The sequence below is a fragment of the Bos indicus x Bos taurus genome, chromosome 2, assembly GCF_003369695.1.
Source record: "Bos indicus x Bos taurus breed Angus x Brahman F1 hybrid chromosome 2, Bos_hybrid_MaternalHap_v2.0, whole genome shotgun sequence".
NCBI lineage: Eukaryota > Metazoa > Chordata > Mammalia > Artiodactyla > Bovidae > Bos > Bos indicus x Bos taurus.
Genome location: NC_040077.1, coordinates 113,713,786 through 113,730,081, shown reverse-complemented (window position 1 = coordinate 113,730,081; position 16,296 = coordinate 113,713,786).

The window sequence follows — 16,296 nt, the reverse complement described above, 5'->3', positions numbered from 1 at the left end:
TAACTTAAGGATTTTCCATAGTTTTATGCCTATGCTTTTACTCATCTTTAACTATGATATATTATTTTTTAAATTGTTCCTTTGTACTCTTCCCTCACTTATCAGCACTGTTGATTTAGAACCTATGGTATATAAAAGAGTTATTTTAAAAGTGTACACCTAAGGTATATGCAAAAATTTCAGGTTTTATTTAAAATGGTCTAAATTTAGCTTTGAGATATTTATTGATAAAATTAGAATAATCTTCACCCTTCTTTTTCTAGATCTGAAGATCTGCCTCAGTATACAATCTCTGATCAGCTCTAAGAAACATCACATGTTGGTATTTTAAACCATATATGCTATTTTACATATCTGTGCTGGGTTTTATGACCAATTATGTAAAACTCACTCATCATAAAGATTTTTAAATTGTAAGTTAATAAGCCTTACAATTGCAAGTCTATAAATAGTCTCAAGTTAATATAGATTGTTCATGTTCTCTGTCTGCAAAACGAGGGAAACATCTATCTCTTCAGTTTTATTATGATGTCCTCTAAATAAGACCCACAGGTCACTTTTAAGGACAGAGCTTGGTCTGAACTACTCTGTTAAACAATGGCAATCACAGCTGTCCCCACGCTCCGCCAATACACTGTGCATCCTTCTGTAATACACCAATACAATTTTTGTGTGCATGTTTGACTTCCTTCTTTCTTAGGGGACAGCATAAGTGGGTAAAATGAATATTATGGCCTGGTTTTACCACTTATTACTTGTGAGATCTGGGACAAGCATATAATCTTCCTGAGACCTTGGTTCTTTAGCTTTGAAATAAAAATAATAAGACTTTAGTTTTGTTGGGAGAAGCACATGTAATAAGTTAACATCTACCTCAAGATGGACACAAAAACATAAGCTCCTCTACAAGGTGGCTCAGTGGTAAAGAATGCAGGTTCGATTCCTTGGTCGGGAAGACCCCCTGGAATAGGAAATGGCAATGTCCTCCAGTATTCTTGGCAGGAGAATCCCATGGCCAGAGTCAGACACAACTGAGCAACTGAGCACACACACCCCTAGTAGACTGAGTACAGACACCACTAGCAAGCTCTCTGAAGGCAGGGAAAGGTTCTATAGTAAATCACCACACCCTTAGCCTTTAGTACAAGGAAGTATGTCATAAAAACTCATGCAAGGAACGAATGGATAAGCAAGTGGATGACTAGAAGACTAATGCTCCAGTCATGTCCATCTCTTTGTGACCCCATGGGCTATACAGTTCATGGAATTCTCCAGGCCAGAATACTGGAGTGGGTAGCCTTTCCCTTCTCCAGGGGATCTTCCCAACCCAGGGATCGCACCCAGATCTCTCGCATTGCAAGTGGATTCTTTACCAGCTGAGCCACAATTGAAGCCCAAGAATACTAGAATGGGTAGCCTGTCCCTTCTCCAGAGGATCTTCCCTACCCAGGAATCGAAGTGGAGTCTCCTGCATCGCAGGAGGACTTTTTACCTACTGAACTATCAGGGAAGCCCTATTTCAGGAAAGGAGTTTTGGAACTCTTTGATTTATTGAACGATTTGATTTCACTTGGCTCAACTGAATCCAATAAATATCCCAAATTTTACAAGGTTAAAAGAATATATTTCCTGGGATTTGTCAGCCACAGAAATCATCTAGTGTTAAATTCAGCCCTTGATGTCATGTGAGTCACAGTCTGGGTGTTCCATAGTTGAAATCGCTCTTGGGTGTTTGAATCCTTGCGGTCTCAAGGATTTGAATTCTGGGGTCTCAGAATCCTTGATACTTTGGCTCAGATTAATGATGAACTGATGCTCCCTAAATCTTAATATGCTTTCAGCTCCCCTTAGGAAATCATTAAAATCAAATTCTTAGGTATTATACCTAGAGATCCTGAATCAAAGTTTTAGATAAGGCAGGTTTCAGGCAACTGCATTCAAATGGCCCAAAATGCAGTTAATTCTGTTCCATAAATTTTTCTCAAATTTGCCATCATCTTTTACATTTTCAGGTCTTTTCCTGGACTCAGTTCAATTCCTGGACTAATAAGATTGTCTCTAATGTTCCATTTCTTGCTACTTCTCATCCACCATCAACACTTCTGCCCAAGTCCTCCCTGCAAACCCCCACAGTGTCATGTCAACTCAATGATTCCCCCTTTATCTACAGAAAATGGTAAATGCCCCACATCCATCACAATGAGCTTTAGTGTTGTTTTTGCCAGTTAATTAATTTGTTGTTGTCCTTTTTAGTTGCCCAGTCATGTCCTACTCTTTGCGACCCCATGGGTTGGGATTTTCCAGGTAAAAATCCTGGAGTGGGCTGCCATTTCCTTTGCCCAGGGATCTTCCCAAGCCCAGGAACAAACCCATGTGTCCTACCCATGTCCACTGCATTGCAGGCAGATTCTTTACTGCAGAGCCCCAGGGACATCCCATCTATTTGCTTCATACTCCAGTCATAAGCAACTGCTCAAAACTCACCCAACACCACAGGCACACTACTTGATCATATTTTTAGCTCAAGCTGTTTCCTCATTCTGGAACTCTCATTCTCCCTGCAGCCTCATCTTTTATGTGAAATTCCACTGATGCTTTTAAAGTTGAGCTAAATGTAGCAAGAATCCATTGAGAGATCTTCTGTGACTCACTGCCAGGCTGGCTTATTGCTGGAGTACGTCTACTCATTCATTCATCACTTACTGAATTCAGTAGCCCTCTTACACCATGCTATGAATACTGTGTTTATTACAAGTTTTGCACAAGATTCTGAACTTCTGAAAATCAGAGATCTTGTTTACACTATTTTTGTAACCCTAGTATCATGAGTTAGTACTCCTGAAAAAAAAATCCAAAAATGTTTTAAATAGTTAAAATTCACTGAAATAATATTTCAAAGTGACTAGTTTGAGAGGTACACTTTTTTCACTACATTTTTCTGATTATAAAAGTAATATATGCCAATTCTACAAAAGAGGGTAATAATAATATAACAAGAAAATTATCTGATACCACCATACCAAAAAGTAGCATATTTCTTCACATAAATTATATATACATATAATGATATTTGATATGATAAGCTTCCCTAGTAGCTCAGTTGCTAAAAAATCTGCCTGCAATGCAGGAGACCTGGGTTCAATCCCTGGGTCACGAAGATCCCCTGGAGAAGGAAATGGCAACCCACTCCAGTATTCTTGCCTAGAGAATTCCATGGACAGAGGAACCTGGAGGGCTACAGTCTATGCGGTTGCAAAGAATTGGACACGACTGTGTAACTAACTTTCACTTTTTTTTTAATAGGGATATTTATGTATGTATAAAATATCTTTTTTAAACTTGGGATTATATAGTATTACTATATCCTTGCACTTTCCCCATTATTAAATACTTTTTTCAAGACATGTTAATAAAAGCAAATTATTCACTATGAATATCTTTATTTAGTCACTTTATAATTGCTCACATTTGATTGACTTTCCTTTCTTAAATGCAATAAATAATGTTTCAATGCTTTATGATTTTTTTTGCCATGAAGCCACTCAAACAGTAATTCTCAAGTCAAAGGGTCAAAACATTTTAAGGCTCTGGATATAGACCTAGCCTATTTGTTTTCCAGGAAAGTTGAACTATTTTCCATTCCCATAGCAGGATGGTACTCATACTATATCTTTATTTGCATTGAGTTGTGCTACCAAAATAAAAAGCAAGGAAACAAAAGTATTTTTTCCTGCATTTTATGTGTCTAAAATAATGCTTTGCTTTTAATATTGAGTTGAATGGATATGGATATTTCTCAAATGCTTGATAACAGAAGAGTTGATCCATAGCCTTATTTTCTGTTTTTTTCTATAAGATAGTTTTGCTTACTAATTTTTATATTTTAATTTAGGTATTTATATACTATTTATATTAATAATATCCAATATTTAACACTTTTAGTCATTTATGTTATTACTAACAAGTGCTTCTAATTTTAAGTAGTAAAATCAGTTAATTTTTTCAAAATTTCTCCAGTTTTTATTCTTCAAATTTCCTGACTTTTTGATAACATATAAATATAACTCTTACTCTTTTCAGAGTTTATGGTTTTATTATATCCTTGAATTCACTTTTACTTCATTTGTTTATGTTCTTCTTTGTTACCAAAAGTACATTGCTTATGAAGAGAAAATATATTTAATAAGAAAAATGATACAAAAAGTAAAACAATAAAAGGGTAAATTTTGCATTTTAATTTTTCATGAGGTGAGAATCTACTTTTATTTATTTCATGTATCTAATCAATTGTTCTAGCATACATATATATATATGTGTGTGTGTGTGTGTGTGTGTGTGTATATGTATATATCCATCATGCTTTTCAACTGTGGTGTTGGAGAAAACTCTTGAGAGTCCCATGGACTGCAGGGAGATCCAACCAGTCCATTCTGAAGGAGATCAGACCTGGGATTTCTTTGGAAGGAATGATGCTAAAGCTGAAACTCCAGTACTTTGGCCACCTCATGTAAAGAGTTGACTCATTGGAAAAGACTCTGATGCTGGGAGGGATTGGGGGCAAGAGGAGAAGGGGACGACAGAGGATGAGATGGCTGGATGGCATCACTGACTCGATGGACATGAGTCTAAATGAACTCCGGGAGTTGGTGATGGACAGCGAGGCCTGGCGTGCTGCTATTCATGGGGTCACAAAGAGTCGGACACGACTGAGTGACTGATCTGATCTGATCTGATATCCATCATAGTGGTTAAACCATATTTCAATTTTTAAAATTCTGTACTATAATCTCATTTTATAAGGTAGTAGCTGATATAAAACTTTCAATCACTACAATCTGTATATCAGTTCTATCTTAAAGAAAATAATGTCTAAGGGAAAAAAAAATTAACTTCTCCTCTTCAAATGACCCTGGTATAATCATTATCTTCTTGAAACATAAATGCATATGAATGCACATATATATACACAATCCATCTTTTGCAAAAAATACTCTTTCATTTTCTGGCTTTAAATGATTCATATAATGGAAAAATATAGTTTCCAGGTTGCAATGTATTATACCAAAGTCTTCAGAAGTGTTTCACTTTGGAAAATATTTAGCAATTATGTTTAAAAAAATCATTGTTTGTCATCGTTTAGTCACTAAGTTGTGTCCTACTCTTTTGCGACCCCTTGGCCTGTAGACAACTAGGCTCCTCTGTCCATGAGACTTCCCAGGCAAGACTACTGGAGCAGGCTGCCGTTTCATTCTCCAAAAGAATCATTACATTTCATTAAAAGAAAATAAAAATCTCTTTTAAAGCTGTCTGGCATCTGACCATATGATCAAACACATGCACACATGAGTATATATGCACACAAACATTTTATGTTTAGTCATAAACATAAGTATGTATATATGCATAAAAGTATAGGTCATACATTTTTGTGTATAAGTATGTATGTGTGTATTTGTGCACATGTGTATATAACATACAAGTATGATTAAATTATTGACCTATGGGTTTCAAAAAGCAAAATAATAAAATATTGGTGAAAGAATATATGTATCTTTAATGTCACTAAAAGGCTTCCCTGGTGACTCAGTAGTAAAGAACTCGCCTGCAATGCATGAGACTCAGGTTTGATCCCTGGGTTAGGAAGATCCCCTGGAGGAGGAAATGGCAACCCACTCTGGTATTCTTGCCTGAGAAATCCCATGGACAGAGGAGCCTGGCAGGCTACAGTCCACAGGGTTGCAAAAGAGTTCAACATGACTTAGCGACTAAACAATAACAATGTTACTGAAGAAAAAAATAGTATGCTAAAGTTAATAAAATCTCATATCTTAAGATTCTTGATTGATTTCAAGGAATGATCTCAAAAAACCCTTGAATGATTTTACAAAAGTTCAAAAATAAATTAGCAAGTTATATTAACCTTCGATCAAGTGACTTTGGAATGGAGGATTGTCACAATCTAACTATTAATCATAAGAACATCAACAGTGTAATAATAGCAGCAAACATTATTTATTATACATAAACTATGTTCCAGACACCAGCCTGGCACTTCACATATATCAATTCCTATATAGCTTAATAACTGTATAAGCTTGTTATTTGTTAGATGATAAGTTGAGGCTTAAAAAGGTTGAATAATTTATATAGTATCATATTCCTAACAGAATGCAGAACTAGAATTGGAATTCAAAACCAAATATACCAAATGCTTAAGTCTGTGCCCTTATTCGTACAATGGATTGTCTCACAGCTAATTCTGATTAAAGTGGCCCACACTGGAAACACACACACACATACACACACTCACAAACAATCGTCAGGGTACTCTAACTTCACATAGCCAGTAACATGTGAAAGTGTGCTGTATTAAATAAAGGTGGTAAAATGTGCAACTGAAATATTAGAGGATTTAAAAACTATCAAAACTTTGGGGGAGGGGTGAAACTGATTTTATTGCTTGTTATACGTGTCATAATTATCATCATACCATCCTCTCATCTCTATTATTATCAAGATCATGGGCACAATAACCATAGCATGGCTTCTCAGTGAGCAAAGCCCTGTGTGAGCATTCAGCTTGCTTCATTTCACTTTAGCCTCACAATAGCCCTGTGATCATTATATTCTAGATGAGAAGATCAAGTTCGGAAGAGGTTAAAGCTCACTTAGCCATCTCTAGAGACAGATTCCATAATGGATGTGAAAGAAAATTTTTAATAGAGTAGAACATGTCATCTTCTTCCTGGGTGGGACCCTCTATCCACAGCTCAGGTTCCTTGCCTCGAATCCATAGGAATACATTCATTCATCCTCAGAATATTTGCACTTGGTTATATTGAATATCACAGAGATAAACTGCAAAGATAGTTCTCTGTCTTCACTTCCTCCCTCCTGGCTTCCTTCTTAAAGAAGTTATTACTCAAACATCTAATGGATGGAGCATTCTGACTGGAGATATGTCCAAGTGATGAATAGTAACAATTTCATTAACAATTAAGAACAATGGGTGAATTCCCTGGTGGTTCTATGGTTAGGACTCTGCCTTTTCATGGCCAAGAGTGCAGGTTCAATTCCTGGCCAGGGAACTAAGTTCCAAAAGCCAAGTAGCATGCTCCCCCGAAAGAGAAAGAAGTGCTCCTTTCTCATTATATAAAAATACCTCCGTCTCATCTCCCTTTCAAACTGCTTACTCACTGGTTGTATCTCTGTTTGTGTTTTGAGAATATATTACCTGCTCTGTGTACTTCATCAAGGGAAGCCCTCTGAAGGTATTTTCTTTTTTATTCACCAACCACAACTCAGGTTCATTTCAGTAAGTACTTTTACCCTAAGTTTCATGGCAACAAACTGTATAGTAGTCCTTCTACATGTTTATACACCTCTCCAAGTATATTCACAAGTATAGTTAGTGTCTCCTTATTGAGTTATGTAAAAGGGTTAGCTGATTCAATGAGTAGCATTAGGAGAAAAAGTCCAAGAAACACGGCATAAAGGGAAAAGACCAAAGGTGGTTTTTCAGAACACCATGAAAGAAGATGCTAATTGCATCAAACCATCATTTAATAAATTTTTCACTGTAGCCGAAATTTGAGAAGAATAAAATTTCAACATCTAGAAAAATGAAGGCTTAAATACTTAAAATGCATCACATTTTTGTATAACAAGATGACAGCTATGTGCAAAGCAAATTGTCAAAACTGGATGCTAACTTGTATCTCTTATGAACACATACAAAGTGCACAGTGATAACTGAATGTGATTTGGCACACACATGTTCTATGTGCCAGAACTATGGTCAAAGACTATGGTCAAATATACAATGAGAAACTGCCCATCATCTATTCAGGTGTGTGTGACGTTGTATGCTTGTCTTTATACATAGGTACAGAGCATATATACAGGTATAATAAGTGCATTCATTTGTGTAGGGTATAGAAAAATGCAACGACTTTGAGAAATATTCATAATACTGCATGAGAAAGAGTTAATTTATGATATAGTTCTCAAATGTCTGAAATTGTCTTAAAGTGTTGCTACATTAAAATCTGTATACAGTTATAAGGGACATGTAATATAAGCATAAATGATATATGATTTGATATATGGCATTCCTATATCAAAATGCAAGAAGAAGCTTTACAGAGGAAAGTTGATTTATGTCCAGATACCAAAAATATTATGTCTGTGTCTGCATGCAGGACCATGTATTATCTTAAAATACAGATACAGACACAGATATATAGACATATAACTTGATTTGACTTTTACTATTTTATGATTATGAATTCTTTACCCTTAGAAAGTAAAAAGACTATAGAAAAATTGTGATACATTTTTCTCAACAAAAAAAGGCACAGCATATTCTTCAGCAATTAAATCTAATAATGACTACAATTTTAGCTGCTAATTGATTAAATGAATTGTTTGTAATAAGAAAACCTCTGAGCAGGTTTCAGAATTAATTTATGTTTCTAAATGAGCAAGAACTTTCTAAGTAGAACGACTTAAAAAGACATTCCCTGAAGGAGCAAACAGTATTACAAGATAAAATTCAATTACAACAAGTGTATTGATGTTTTTCACAAAGTATATTCTCTTAATCACTTACATTAGCATTAAGTTAATTTCGAGTTTAATTCCATTAGAAAATATTGGTTTTTAATTGTTCATATGGACTTGACCACAGATAAATTAAGGAGTGTCACATCTCAATAGACATTTGTTTTATCTAGCAAAAGAAAGGGAAGTTCAGAGACAACCAGAATAAACTAATCCTCAAAGAACAATTTTAAACATCTTTGGCAGAGCTAACAATAATTTTCATATCTTGTAACTTTGACTAGACCTGAAAAAGTATGTAAAATATATTTTTCTTCTGTAGAACACATTGCCCAATAGGAACGTAAGAGAAACAAGTTACAGATCCTAATAATGCCATCCTGAAGTCAGCTTTGTTGTTTACTCACTCTGGTAAGTCACTTCACTTTTCTTGGCCTCAGGTTAGAAAGGACTGGGAGGTACAAAATTTGAATGCAAGGTTGCATCAGGTTCACAGATGTATGTTGTATAAAGTGTACAATATTTTAAAGTTTTGAAACTATGTGAATAAAAAAAATCACTATATAGAAAGAGAATGAGAGAGAGAAGAGAGGAGGAAAGGAGAGGGCCAGGGAAAATTCACCTGGAATCTGGCTTCTCTTGAAAAATCAGAGGAAGATGGTAACAATTGGCTAGGGCTGTTTTCTTTTCTCTCTTTAAATGGGCTTGTTTGTCCAGTTCAACTTGCATGCATGCTTAATCGCTCAGTCGTGTTCCACTCTTTGCAACCCCATGGACTGTAGTCCACTAGGGTCATCTGGCCATGGGATTTTCCAGGCAAGAATACTGGAGCGGGCTGCCATTTCCTTTTCCGGGGGATCTTCCCAACCCAGGGATTGAAACTGTGTCTCCTCTGTCTCCCGCATTGCAGGCAGATTCTCTACCCACTGAGTCATTAGAGAAGCCTCCAGTTTAACTTGGTCCCGTGTCACTCAAAGCTGAGACAAAGCACCAGTTGCCATTTTTCATTTCACTAGGAATAATACTTTTCATCTGATAGGAAAATATTTTCTGTTCTGTTGATTCTATCAAAGTGAGAAAGTACCCATTTCTGATGCCTCCTAGGCAGCTGTGGGCATTGGGGTCTATGACTCTGTAACTTCACCATCTAAATAAATTTCTTTTCATTCTATAATTTCAAGTCTGAGCCACATGGACCTAAAGTCTAAGGCCTTTCATCTTAATTCAAAATCATCATTTATGCCTCAAGTAATCAAAATAACCCTTGTAATTAGACTCCAATTACTCTGTGGTCAACATTACAAGGATTTATAATTGGACTCTAATCCAATTATAATTGGATTTCCTCAAAAGAAGTTGGCCATTTTCCTTTTAGCCAAATTCATCCAAATCTTCATGGAGTCAGTATGGAAAGGCAGGAAAAAATGAGCACCTTGTACAAGAAACCCCAAATCAGCTTAAGAACAAGCAGTTCCCTTGCAAAGCCAATAGTTCGATAGAGAGTTTCCTTCTTTGCTGCCTAATTCATGTCCTCCATCTCAATTTCTTTTATCCTGCTTCCCATGCTGCTTACTGACTGCCCAAGAAAACATCCTTCAGGGCAGCTAAAATCAAGGTGTCATGGAATCACCTAACTGAATTCTGGAGGAGGCATGGACTATAAGATGTGCTCTAGAGCAGTGGTGCCCAAAGGTTTTGGCACCAGAGACTGGTTTCCTGGAAGAGAATTTTTCCAGGGACTGGAGCAGGGTGAGGCAGGACTGGGGGTGGGGTGGGTTAGAGGCAGTTTCTGGCTGATTCAAGTACATTATATTTATTGTACACTTCATTTCTATTATTATTGCATCAGCTCCACCTCAGAACATCAGGCATTATATCATGGAGGTTGGGGACCCCTGCTCTACAAAGATAACAAACAAGGGCTTCCAGCGGAGGCTCAAGTTGAAAGTCATGAAATCTGATTTCCAGAATTAAAGTCTCTTATGTGCTGTTAACTCACTTCTCAGGAGGGCAATTTGATAATTTTTGCTCATTTGAAAACTAGAAGAAATTTCTTTTATTCAGTGGTAATTTATGTTATAACAATTGAGGAAATCAGCTCATTTAAAAGTGCCTTTTCTAAAGGAATATTCAAAAGGTTCTCTAATTGTGAAAAACATACACTCTTTCAATCTGAAAGTTATTACCTAGAAAATGGCTCTGCCATCCCAGATCTTCTCAGCTTCTGTCTTTCAAAGAATCATGAATGGGCTGCAGTATCATTCTCCACTGTACATAAGGAACAACTTATGCTCAGAGGTAGAATCAAAGTTAAAACATAAAGCAATAAAATCCTTGTGGGTGAGAAATGGAATATTTCCTGCTGTATTAGTAAACAAAGAATGTCACAATCATCAGTGGTTGCAGGCACCATGGATGGTGAGCAGGAGAACCCCGATGAGACTCAGGAAGGCAAGAATACCTGCCATCTAGCCGCCATCTGGTATCTTATGCCTGGCTTTAGTAACTTATATTTTGCAAAGGACGTATGCCCATGCCCGAAGCCTTGACTTTCAGAATGTTCTTTTGATTGCTTCTGTCTCTATTTCATTAGGGGTGAAGTTCAGAAGTCTTAGTGCAGTATAAAGATGTCACACAAAAATCTCATGTAAAATGAAAAGCAAGTATAGGCTATTGACTTAAGAAATTTCTTAAATTTGTCTTCTATTATCAAACCCTCACCTGAGGAGCTTTGAAAAATGGTGATAGAGCCCCACAACAGAGATTGGTTTAATGGACTGAGGACAGGACCTCAGCTTTTTGTAGCTTTTTAGAGTTCCTAATGTGGCTCAGTGGAGAAGGCAATGGCAACCCACTCCAGTACTCTTGCCTGGAAAATCCCATGGACAGAGGAGCCTGGTAGGCTGCAGTCCATAGGGTCGCTAAGAGTTGGGCACGACTGAGCAAATTCACTTTCACTTTTCACTTTCATGCTTTGGAGAAGGAAATGGCAACCCACTCCAGTGTTCTTGCCTGGAGAATCCCAGGGACGGGGGAGCCTGGTGGGCTGCCGTCTATGGGGTTGCACAGAGTTGGACACGACTGAAGTGACTTAGCAGCAGCAGCAGCAGCAGCAGCAATGCAGCTCAGACAGTAAAGCGTCTGGCTACAATGTGAGAGACCTGGTTAGATCCCTGGGTTGGGAAGATTCCCTGGAGAAGGAAATGGCAACCCACTGCAGTACTCTTGCCTTGAAAATCCCATGGACAGGGGAGCTTGGTGAAGGCTACTATCCATGGGGTCACAAAGGGTCAGGCACGACTGAGCGACTTCACTTTCACTTTAGCAGCTATCAGACTACAGCCACTTCCTAAGGTGAGCCCTGAGAAAACTCAGGATGTGAAAAATAAGCTATCAGTCCCAGATAACTGAGGTGCATATCAAAGGAAGGATTTTAGTGAGCCCAGATTCTTGTATCTTCCCATACAAAGCAAAGCACTAAAGTCCTTAACTTGAGATATCTGGTTTTTTCCTAAATTAATAACAATCCTTTGACTACCTGCCCTTTGTTGCAAAACTTCCATATAACCTGTCTCCCCCACATCATCTCCTCAGAGCAGTTCTCCCAGGATTACTTAAGATGCTGCTACCTGGGCTTGAAGTCCTAAAAATTCCCATCAAATCAAAGATAACTCTCAACTTTCAGGTTGTGAATATTTTTATTTTGTTCATACAGGAAATGGTTCTAGGATTGTCCCTGCATCTCTGCCATATCATGCTGCCCTCATTGACAAGTCTCTGTAGCATTTGTCATCATAATGTCCTTCAGTTGGGGGTTTCAGAGAAAGGAAAGCAAGTCAACAGGGATAATACTGGAGACAGTGACAAGGAAGACCAGAATGGGGAGGAAATTATCAATACTACGGTTCTAATACTTTTGTTCATAGACAATTGCTTTAATCATGTCTTCTATCTTCCCAGAATCTCAAAGTGCTTCCACTGTCAAGATAATTGTGTCTACATAACTCAGGGATGCATTGAAACATGTGGGCCTGATGGCCACATGTACTTTCGTGATCTCCTTGCCTACAACTCCCTTATTAGTAATAGAATCCCGGGTTCTCTCCAGCTTGTGGCAGTGTACACCATTTCTGATTCAAATTGGAATATTATATTTCTCTCAATCAAGACTGCTCTCAATTCAGATTTCTAGATGGCCAAGAAGATGACACACCTGCTACTTTTGAAAACATGAGGGCTTTCCTGGTTGCACGGTGGATAAGAATCCTCCTGCCAACACAGGGAACGTGGGTTCAAACCCTGGTCCACGAAGATTCCACATGCTAAGGAGCAACTAAGCCTGTGCACCACATCTACTGAGCCCACACAACGAGAGCCCTCGAGCCACAGCTTCCAAGCCTGAGTGCTGCAACTTCCGAAGCCCATGCACCCTAGAGCCTGTGCTCCACACAACAAGCCACCACAATGAGAAACCTTTGCACTGCAATGAAGAGTAGCCCCTACTCACAACAACTAGAGAAAACCACTGCAAAGCAAGGAAGACCCAGTGCAGCCAAAACCAAATAATTTTTTTTAAAAATTTTAAATAAAATATGAGGAATCACTTTTAGTATGCTGCTCTGAGCCCCATTTCTAAGAGCCTTTGGAAATAACTGATAAAACTATACAAGTCCATGCTTTCATAAAAGCTATGCAAAACATCCCATCCCTACCAGTTCTTACTCAAACTTAATCAACAAGCCACTCAGAAAAATAAGGGGCTGGGGGTAGGGGTGAAAATCAGAAAGACAAAGGACAAACAAGAAGATATTGGGATTTTGTAATAATTTACAGCTATCAGAAGAATTCAAATGGAATCGAAGTGGCCAAAAAAATACTACTGTTAGCTTACATCTCTTCTTCCCTCTTTAACTACTCTTCCCATGGCTCCTCATACCTGCCAACATAATATAATTCTAATTTAATTTGCTTAAGAAAAGGCCTTAGGAAGCATTACTACAAACAAGTGTAGTAGAGATGACAGAATTCCAGTTGAGCTATTTCAAATCCTAGAAGATGATGCTGTTAAATTGCCACATTCAATATGCCAGCAAATTTGGAAAACTCAGCAATGGCCACAAGACTGGAAAAAGTCAGTTTTCATTTAAATCCCAAAGAAAGGCAATGCCAAAGAATGCTCAAACTACCATACAATTGCACTCGTTTCACATGTTAGCAAGGTAATGTTCAAAATCCTTCAAGCTAGGCTTCAACAGGATATATCTGAGAAGATGTGCAAGCTGGATTCAGAAAAGGCAGAGGAATAGAGATCAAATTGCCAGCATGCATTGGATCATAGATAAAGCAAGTGAATTCCAGAAAAAAAATAGAATTCTGCTTCATTGATTATGCTAAAGTCTTTGACTGTGTCCTCTCTGTCTATGTTAGTTGCTCAGTTATGTCTGACTCTGTGCAACTCCATGGACTATAGCCCACAAGGCTCCTCTGTCCATGAAACTCTCCAGGCAAGAATACTGCAGTGGGTAGCCATTCCCTTCTCCAGGGGATCTTCCTGACCTAGGGATTGACTCTGTGGAGCACAACAAACTGCCGAAAATTCTTAAAGAGTTTGGGATATCAAATCACTTTACTTGCCCCTTGAGAAATCTGTACACAGGTCAAGAAGCAACAGTTAGAACTGGACATGGAACAATGGACTGGTTCAAAATTAGGGAAGGAGTACATCAAGGCTGAATATTGTTACCATGCTTATTTAACTTATAGGCAGAGTACATCATGTGAAATGCCAGGCTGGATGAATTACAAGCTGGAATCAAGATTGTTGGGAGAAATATCAATAACCATGATATGTAGATTATACCACTCTAATGGTATCTCATGGCAGAAAGAAAAGAGGAACTAAAGAGCCTCTTGATAAGGATGAAAGAAGAGAGTGAAAAAGCTGACTTAAAATTCAACATTCAAAAAATGAGTATCATGGCATCCAGGCCCATCACTTCATGGTGAATAGATGATGAGGGAACAATGGGAACAGTGACAGGCTTTATTTTCTTGGGCTCCAAAAACATTGTGGATGGTGACTGCAGCCATGAAATTAAAGATGCTTGCTCCTTGGAAGAAAACCTATGACAAAGATAGTATATTAAAAAGCAGAGACATCACTATGCTGACAAAGGTCTGTCTAGTCAAAGCTGAGGGTTTTCCAGTAGTCATGTACATCTAGATGTACACCATAGAGAAGGCTGAGTACAGAAGAAATGATGCTTTCAAACTGTGATGCTGGAGAAGACTCTTGAGAGTCTTTTGGACAGCAAGGAGATCAAACCAGTCAATCCTAAAGGAAATCAACCCTGAATATTCATTGGAAGGACTGATGCTGAAGCTGAAGCTCCAATATTTAGGCCACCTGATGGGAAGAGTAGACTTATTGGAAAAGATCTTGATGCTGGGAAAGATTGAGGGCAGAAAGAAAAGGGGGAAACAGAAGATGCGATGCTTGGATGGCATCACCAACTCAATGGACATGAGTTGAGCAAATTCTGGGAGTTACTGAAGCTCAGGGAAGCATGGCATGCTGCAGTCCACAGGGTCTCAAAGAATCGGACACAACTTAGCAACTGAACAACAACAACAAAAATAGTTGTAAATTTCTCTATATTGCAGTTGAGGAAACCAAGGTCCCAGAGCCAGGTGATGAAGGACAGAAGTTTTAAGTCAGGGCTGATTGATTCTACAATCCGTCATCTTTCTCGCTATCAAAGTATTCTCTCAAATTAGAAAAAAAAATAGTCAATAGAAAAATAGTTTTGAAAAGGAAATTAAACCAGAAGAAACTTCACTCTTCAAATGGAAATGGATTACCAATCTGTCTTCAACATTTAAATATTATTCTAAGTTACATCAGTCATGTCCAACTCTTTGCAACCCCATGGACTATACAGTCCATGGAATTTTCCAAGCCAGAATACTGGAGTGGGTGCCTTTTCCCTTCTCCAGGTGATCTTCCCAACCCAGGGATCAAACCTATGTCTCCCACATGGCAGGTGGATTCTTTACCAGCTGAGCCACAAGAGAAGCCATAGTTAATAAATAGAATTCCTTAATTCAATATGTTGAGGATGAATAAATTTTCTTTCACCCTTTTAGGTTCTTTTGGTTGGTGTAAGAATCAAATTGACATGAGGCAGATTAGTATGAGAAAGTCAAACAGTAAGTTCAGTAACATGTATAGATGGGAGACACCTAGGAAAACTGAGTAACTCACCAAAATGACACAAGCCCTCACCTGAAATACCATCTTCAGCTAAAGACAAAAGAGTATAAAGGGAGTAGTGTGTTGGGATTTCTAAAATGCACCCTGAGGAGGCAGTTCACGTGGAGATGAAAAAGCAGGTGTCTGTCAAGTGAATGCTTGCTGGGCCGGGGACAGACAAGGGGGCAACAGAAGAATGTAAACAAACAGAATTTGTTGGGCTCCTCCCTGTTTGCACACCGACTTCATATTACATTTATCTGTGGTGATAGCTCTCTTCCTGGAACAAGTCCTCAATCTGCAATCTTTTAGGCAGTTAAGAGGAAGGTCAAAGGTGATTCTTGAGTCTTTCGGGCCCTAAAAATAATCAAATTAATCCTGCCAAAAAGACACAATTAGGGGTGGCAACTTTTGCTCCCTTGCAAATGTAACTATTAAAACTTTCATAAACATTGTAGAAAATGTTTTAAAATACCAATGCC